The sequence below is a fragment of the Zea mays genome, chromosome 10, assembly GCF_902167145.1.
Source record: "Zea mays cultivar B73 chromosome 10, Zm-B73-REFERENCE-NAM-5.0, whole genome shotgun sequence".
NCBI classification, from domain to species: domain Eukaryota; kingdom Viridiplantae; phylum Streptophyta; class Magnoliopsida; order Poales; family Poaceae; genus Zea; species Zea mays.
In genome coordinates, this window is record NC_050105.1 from 65,342,626 (window position 1) to 65,351,507 (window position 8,882).

Below are 8,882 nucleotides of genomic sequence, written 5' to 3' on the forward strand. Positions count from 1 at the left end.
TGCCACCCGTCAGGGTGAGGCTGACCGCCGCCAAGACCGGCCTCAGGCGCCATAGGAAGCTCCGCCTCGCCCGACCCGTGAGCTCGGACTCAACCTCGACCTCGGACGACGGTCTCCGCCTCGCCCGACCCCCGGGGCTCGGACTCAACCTCGACCTCGGACGACGGTCTCCGTCTCGTCCGACCCCAGGGCTCGGACTCTACCTCGACCTCGGACGACGGTCTCCGCCTCGCCCGACCCCAGGGCTCGGACTCTACCTCGACCTCGGATGACAGACTCTGCCTCGCCTGACCCCTGAGCTCGGACTCAACCTCGACCTCGGACGACGGTCTCCGCCTCACCCGACCCCTGGGGCTCAGACTCAACCTCGACCTCGGAGGAGCCTCCGCCTCGCCCGACCTCGGGCACGGACCGACCACGTCGCAGGGGGAGCCATCATTACCCTACTCCCAGCTAGCTCAGGCTACGGGGAATAAGACCGGCGTCCCATCTGGCTCGCCCCGGTAAACAAGTAATGATGGCACCCCGCGTGCTCCATGACGACGGCGGCTCTCAGCCCCTTACGAAAGCAAGGAGACGTCAGCAAGGATCCGACAGCCCCGACAGTTGTACTTCCACAGGGCTCAAGCGCTCCTCCGACGGCCACGACATCACATGAACAGGGCGCCAAAACCTCTCCGACAGCCACGACCGCATGTACTTAGGGCTCTGGCTCCACTCTGCTAGACATGTTAGCACATTGGTACACCCCCATTGTACACCTGGGCCCTCTCCTTACGTCTATAAAAGGAAGGACCAGGGCTCTCGTACGAGAAGGTGGCCGCACGAGAGAACGGGCTAGTGGACAGTCTCTCTCTCTCTCCCTCGCGAACGCTTGTAACCCCCTACTGCAAGCGCATCCGCCCTGGGCGCAGGACAACACGAAGGCTGTGGGTTCCCCTTTGCTGTTTTCCCCCCTTTCGTGTTCCGTCTCGCGCCGACCCATCTGGGCTGGGACACGCAGCGACAATTTACTCGTCGGTCCAGAGACCCCCCAGTGTCGAAACGCCGACAGTTGGCGCGCCAGGTAGGGGCCTGCTGCGTGTTGACGAATAGCTTCCCATCAAGCTCCAGATGGGTAGTCTCCAGCAACCTCTTCAACCCGGGACGATGCTCCGTTTCGGGAGTCTTGAGCTCATGTCCCTCGACGGTAGCTACGACATGATACTCCTTCCTCCGCCGTGCGACAATGACAATGGCGGCCGTCAGCCCGCCCACCGGCGGCGGAATCGACGACGTCTTCCCCACGTGGCGGAAGAGCGACATCTGTGTCTGTCCCGTCACCTTCCCCGCGAACGGAGGAGGAGGTGGGGCAGGCATGGCCAAGCAGGAGGTGGCACCTCGTCGGCTGTCGAGCGAGTCGACGGCGCCAGCGCCCCAACGGGGGACACGTCGGGCATTGACCTCGCGTCTGAGACGAAGACGAGCGTCGTTTCCCCGCAACACGCCAACCCCAAGCAGACGGACGATGCCAGCACGCTCGCGAAGGACTTGCTGGGCGTTAGCCTCGTACCTGAGACAACGGTGCAGTCCGTCCCTGACGCGACTTCGTCACCACCCGTCGATCAAGAGGTACCGTCCGCTTCCCATCCCATGCCTTTTAGATTCAGCTGCGACCCACCAAGCGACCCCGCTTCGGTGGACGCTTTCATAAAGGCACATCCAAACCCTCTGGGGTATCATATGCGGTCAACCTTGGACCATCTGACGGCCGTCTCGACCTACGGGCCCCTGGGTTTCGAGGGAGATGATGAGCCCGACTCTGGTTGGGATTTCTTCGGGCTCGATAACCCCAGTGCCATGCGAGACTTCATGACCACATGTGACTACTGCCTTTCCGATTGCTCCGATAGCAGCCACAGCCTCGGCGACGAGGACTGTGGCCCAAGTCGTGAATGCTTCCACGTCGATCTAGGGGGTCTCGACGAAGGCAACCATCTTGGTATGCCGGAGGACGGTGATCCCCCTAGGCCTGCGCCTCGCGTTGACATCCTTTGGGAGCTAGCTGTGGTCCCAGTCCCTGCAGGGGGTCAGGACGCACAACTCGAGCAAATCCGCGAGGTACAGGCCAGGCTCGACGAGGAAGCAGGACAACTTGTGCAGCTTCGGCAAAATATCGGGCAGGAGTGGGCAGGCCGAGCACCGGACGGAGAAGCGCGTCATCTGGCCCAGGGCGTCCAGCACCGCATCGCCGATGATGCCAGGGCAAGGCTGCCCCCGGCTTCCAGTGGGGTCGGCCAGAACCTGGCTGCAGCAGCAATACTACTTCGAGCGATGCCGGAACCATCCACCACCGAGGGGCGGCGAATCCAGGGAGAGCTCAAGAATCTTCTGGAGGATGTCGCGGTCCGACGGGCCGAGAGCTCTGCCTCCCGAAGGCAGGGGGTACCCCCGGAGCATCACGCCGCGACTTCCCGATTCATGCGGGAAGCCTTGGTCCACACCGGGCGCACGCGGAACACAGCGCCTGCGGCCCCGGGTCGCCTCGGCAACGAGCACCATCGCCGCGACCGTCGAGCCCACCTCGACAAGAAGGTGCACCGAGGCTACCACCCAGGCGTGGGGGACGCTACGACAGCGGGGAGGATCAGAGCCCCTCGTCCGAACCACCCGGTCCGCGAGCTTTCAGCCGGGCCATACGACGGGCACCGTTCCCGACCCGGTTCTGAACCCCGACTACCATCACCAAGTACTCGGGGGAGTCAAAGCCGGAACTGTGGCTCGCGGACTACCGGCTGGCCTGCCAGCTGGGTGGGACGGACGATGACAACCTCATCATCCGCAACCTCCCTCTGTTCCTCTCCGACGCCGCCCGAGCCTGGCTGGAGCATCTGCCTCCTGCGCAGATCTCCAACTGGGACGACCTGGTCAAAGCTTTCGCCGGCAACTTCTAGGGCACATACGTGCGCCCTGGGAACTCCTGGGATCTCCGAAGCTGCCGCCAGCAGCCGGGAGAATCCCTCCGGGACTACATCCGGCGATTTTCGAAGCAGCGCACCGAGCTGCCCAACATCACCGACTCGGATGTCATCGGTGCGTTCCTCGCCGGCACCACTTGCCGCGACCTGGTGAGCAAGCTGGGTCGCAAGACTCCCACTAGGGCGAGCGAGCTGATGGACATCGCCACCAAGTTTACCTCTGGTCAGGAGGCGGTCGAGGCCATCTTCCGGAAGGACAAGCAGCCTTAGGGGCGCCAGCCGGAAGAGGTCCCCGAGGCGTCTGCTCAGTGTGGCACCAAGAAGAAGGGCAAGAAGAAGTCGCAAGCGAAACGCGACGCCGCCGACGCAGATCTTGTCGCCGCCACCGAGCACAGGAACCCTCGGAAGCCTCCCGGAGGCGCCAACCTGTTCGACAAGATGCTCAAGGAGTCGTGCCCCTATCATCAGGGTCCCGTCAAGCACACCCTTGAGGAATGCGTCATGCTTCGGCGCTACTTCCACAAGGCCGGGCCACCGGCGGAAGGTGGCAGAGCCCACAACAACGACAAGAAGGAGGATCACAAGGCAGAGGAGTTCCCCGAGGTCCACGATTGCTTCATGATCTACGATGGGCAAGTGGCGAACGCCTCAGCTCGGCACCGCAAGCAAGAGCGCCGGGAGGTCTGCTCGGTAAAGGTGGCGGCGCCAGTCTACCTAGACTGGTCCGACAAGCCCATCACCTTCGACCAGGGCGAACACCCCGACCGCGTGCCGAGCCTAGGAAAGTACCCGCTCGTTGTCGATCCCGTCATCGGCAACATCAGGCTTACCAAGGTCCTCATGGACGGAGGCAGCAACCTCAACATCATCTACGCCGAGACCCTCGGGCTCCTGCAGATTGATCTGCCCTCGATCCAGGCCGGCGCGGCGCCCTTTCACGGGATCATCCCCGGGAAACGCGTCCAACCCCTCGGGCAACTCGATCTGCCCGTCTGCTTCGGGACTCCCTCCAACTTCTGAAAGGAAACCCTCACGTTCGAGGTGGTCGGGTTCCGAGGAACCTACCACGCAGTGCTGGGGAGACCATGCTACGCTAAGTTCATGGCCGTCCCCAACTACACCTACCTCAAGCTCAAGATGCTAGGCCCCAACGGGGTCATCACCGTCGGCTCCACGTACCAACACGCGTACGAATGCGACGTGGAGTGCGTGGAGTACGCCGAGGCCCTCGCCGAATCCGAGGCTCTCATCGCCGACCTGGAGAGCCTCTCCAAGGAGGCGCCAGATGCGAAGCGCCACGCCGGCAACTTCGAGCCAGCTGAGACTGTCAAGTCTGTCCCTCTTGACCCCAGCAACGACGCCTCCAAGCAGATCCAGATCGGCTCTGAGCTCGACCCCAAATAGGAAGCAGTGCTCGTCGACTTTCTCCATGCGAACGCCAAAGTTTTTGCGTGGAGTCCCTCGGACATGCCTGGCATACCGAGGGATGTCGCCGAGCACTCGCTGGACATCCGAGCTGGAGCCCGACTCGTGAAGCAGCCTCTGCGCCGATTCGACGAAGAAAAGCGCACAGCCATAGACGAGGAGATCAACAAGCTGATGGCTGCAGGGTTCATCAAAGAGGTATTCCATCCCAAATGGCTTGCCAACCCTGTGCTTGTGAGAAAGAAAGGAGGGAAATGGCGGATGTGTGTAGACTACACTGGTCTAAACAAAGCATGTCCGAAGGTTCCCTACCCTCTGCCTCGCATTGATCAAATCGTGGATTCCACTGCTGGGTGCGAAACCCTATCTTTCCTCGATGCCTACTCAGGGTATCACCAAATCAGGATGAAAGAGTCCGATCAGCTCGCGACTTCTTTCATCACACCCTTTGGCATGTATTGCTACGTTACTATGCCATTCGGTTTGAGGAATGCGGGTGCGACATACCAAAGGTGCATGAACCATGTGTTCGGAGAACACATTGGTCGAACGGTCGAGGCTTACGTCGATGACATCGTAGTCAAGACGAGGAAAGCCTCCGACCTCCTCTCTGACCTTGAAACGACATTCAAGTGTCTCAAGGCGAAAGGCGTAAAACTCAATTCCGAGAAGTGTGTCTTCGGAGTCCCCCGAGGCATGCTCCTGGGGTTCATCGTCTCCGAGCGGGGCATCGAGGCCAACCTGGAGAAAATCGCGGCCATCACCAACATGGGGCCCATCAAGGACTTAAAAGGAGTACAGAGGGTCATGGGATGCCTTGTGGCTCTGAGCCGTTTCATCTCGCGCCTCGGCGAAAGAGGCCTACCTCTGTACCGCCTCTTAAGGAAGACCGAGCGCTTCACTTGGACCCCCGAGGTCGAGGAAGCCCTCGGGAACCTAAAGGCGCTCCTTACAAGCGCGCCCATCTTGGTGCCTCCCGCCGCTGGAGAAGCCCTCTTGATCTACGTCGCCGCTACCACTCAGGTGGTCAGCGCCGCGATCGTGGTCAAGAGACGAGAAGAGGGGCACACATTGCCCGTCCAGAGGCCGATCTACTTCATCAGTGAAGTACTGTCCGAGACCAAAATCCGCTACCCGCAAATTCAGAAGCTACTGTACGCGGTAATTCTGACGCGGCGAAAGTTGCGACACTACTTCGAGTCTCATCCGGTGACTGTGGTGTCATCCTTCCCCCTGGGAGAGATCATCCAGTGCCGAGAGGCCTCGGGTAGGATTGCAAAGTGGGCGGTGGAGATCATGGGCGAGACAATCTCGTTCGCCCCTCGGAAGGCTATCAAGTCCCAAGTCTTGGCGGACTTTGTGGCTGAATGGGTCGACACCCAGCTTCCAGCAGCTCCGATCCAACCGGAACTCTGGACCATGTTTTTCGACGGGTCGTTGATGAAAACAGGAGCGGGCGCGGACCTACTCTTCATCTCACCCCTCGGGAAGCACCTCCGCTATGTGCTGCGCCTCCATTTCCCGGCGTCCAACAACGTGGCCGAGTACGAGGCTCTGGTTAACGGGTTGCGCATCGCCATCGAGCTAGGGGTCCGACGCCTCGACGCTCGTGGCAACTCGCAGCTTGTCATCGACCAAGTCATGAAGAACTCCCACTGCTGCGACCCAAAGATGGAAGCCTACTGCGATGAGGTTCGGCGCCTGGAGGACAAGTTCTACGGGCTCGAGCTCAACCACATCCCCCGACGATACAACGAGACTGCGGACGAGCTGGCTAAGATAGCCTCAGGACGGACAACGGTTCCTCCGGACGTCTTCTCCCGAGACCTACATCAACCCTCAGTCAAGACCGACGACATGCCCGAGCCCGAGAAGGCCTCGGTTCAGCCCGAGGCACCCTCAGCTCAGCCCGAGGCACCCTCGGCTCTGCCCGAGGCACCCTCGGCCCCCGAGGGTGAGGCACTGCGTGTCGAGGAAGAGTGGAATGGGGTCCCGCCTAATCGAAACTGGCAGACCCCGTACCTGCAATATCTCCACCGAGGAGAGCTACCCCTCGACAGAGCCGAAGCTCGGTGACTGGCGCGGCGCGCCAAGTCGTTCGTCTTGCAGGGTGACGGAAAGGAGCTCTACCACCGCAGCCCCTCAGGCATCCTCCAGTGATGCATATCCATCACCGAAGGTCAGGAGTTATTACAAGAAATACACTCGGGGGCTTGCAGTCACCACGCAACACCTCGAGCCCTTGTTGGAAACGCCTTCCGACAGGGTTTCTACTGGCCAACTGCGGTGGCCGATGCCACTAGGATTGTACGCACCTGCCAAGGGTGTCAATTCTACGCAAAGCAGACCCACCTGCTCGCTCAAGCTCTGCAAACGATACCCATCACCTGGCCATTTGCTGTGTGGGGTCTAGACCTCGTCGGTCCCTTGCAGAAGGCACCCGGGGGCTACACGCACCTGCTGGTCGCCATCGACAAATTCTCCAAGTGGATCGAGGTCAGACCCCTAAACAGCATCAGGTCCGAACAGGCGGTGGCATTCTTCACCAACATCATCCATCGCTTTGGGGTCCCGAACTCCATCATCACCGACAACGGCACCCAGTTCACTGGCAGAAAGTTCCTGGACTTCTGCAAGGACCACCACATCCGAGTGGACTGGGCCGCCGTAGCTCACCCCATGACGAATGGGTAGGTAGAGCGTGCCAACGGCATGATTCTGCAAGGACTCAGGCCACGTATATACAACGACCTCAACAAATTCGGCAGGCGATGGATGAAGGAACTCCCCTCGGTGGTCTGGAGTCTGAGAACGACGCCAAGCCGAGCCACGAGCTTCACGCCGTTTTTTCTAATCTATGGGGCTGAGGCTATCTTGCCCACAGACTTAGAATACGGTTCCCCGAGGATGAAGGCGTACGACGACCGAAGCAACCAGACCAACCGAGAAGACTCACTGGACCAGCTGGAAGAGGCTTGGGACATGGCCTTACTACACTCAACGCGGTATCAGCAGTCCCTGCGATGCTACCACGCCCGAGGGGTTCGGTCCCGAGACCTCCAGGTGGGCGACTTGGTGCTTCGGCTACGACAAGACGCCCGAGGGCGCCACAAGCTCACGCCTCCCCGGGAAGGGCCGTTCATCATCGCCAATATTTTGAAGCCCAAAACATACAAGCTGGCCAACAGTCAAGGCGAGGTCTACATCAATGCTTGGAACATCCGACAGCTACGTCGCTTCTACCCTTAAGATGTTTTCAAGTCGTTCATATACCTCGCTTACATATGAAGTCTAACCATCAAGGAAGGGTCAGCCTTGCCTCGGCAAAGCCCGACCCTCCCTCGGGGGCTAGAAGGGGGGAACCCCCTCTGCGTCAAAATTTTCCTCGAAAGAAGTCTTCCACCAAAACGACTTTCGCGTCTCCCGGCTATATCAATAACAGGACCCCGAGAAACGAATAAGAGTGCATGTAAGTGGCAAGGCCGACCGAGCCGAGGGACTCCTACGCCTCCGGGATACGGATACCTCACTCGTTACCTACCACGAAAAATAACTCTTACTTGGGTAAGCAATCCTGATACTGATGAACGAGTCCGGATACGCGAAACAGGAGGAAAAGAGACACAACTTTATATCACGACGACAAAGTGTTTGGGCCTCGGCGGCCACAAAAGACGCATACGTATTCAAAATAAACTGCTCCGGCAGAATCAGGCGTCGCCCGGAGAAGGAGCTGCACCCTCGGCTTCGTTTCCACCCTCGGCGAGATGCGCCCCGGCCTCAGACGACGGCGCAAGCGAAAGGATCTCCGCTTCGAAGGTGGTCGCCAGCACCGCGCTTGGGCCCGCGGCGGCCGCGTCAAGCCTCTGGACTTCGGCCAGGGCAGCTTCATCTTCGTCGGGAAGGCAATACCCCTCGCTGACCCGCTCTAGATCCACATCATAGTGGGAAGCGAGCATGGCGAAGGCCCACCTAATGCCGTGATGCAGTGCCTCGCGAAGTCTGCCGCGCGCGTGGTCACGCAAGGCCTGCAGGCAGCTCTGGGGGGAGCTTCCCGAGGGTACGTCGTCAAGACCAAAGATCTGGCAGAAGGCCGAGATAGCCTCGGACATGGCCACACGGTCGGCCTCCTTCTGCTCGGCCGCCTGGGTAAGTGCCTTGGCGGATTCGTTGAGGGCAGACTCGAGCCCTGCAAACAGCCAAAGCAGAAGTCTTCAAACGCAAGTTGAAGAATGAAGCTGAATCGAAATCTCGAAACAGCCAAGACATACCTTCGGCCCGGGCGCGCTGCTCCGAGGCTGCGGCTTGGACGGACTGAGCAGACCCGACGGCCACGGCCAGGTCCGCTGCAAGGGCTCCGGCCCGGGCAGACGCCTCGGCTAGCTGGCCCCCAAGGGCCTTAGCCCGACTCTCAGCCTCGGCGACCCGGCCCCGAGATTGGTCCCGCTCGCCGATGACCTGGCCAAGCTCCGACTGCCGCCGCTGCGCCTCTGCACGCGC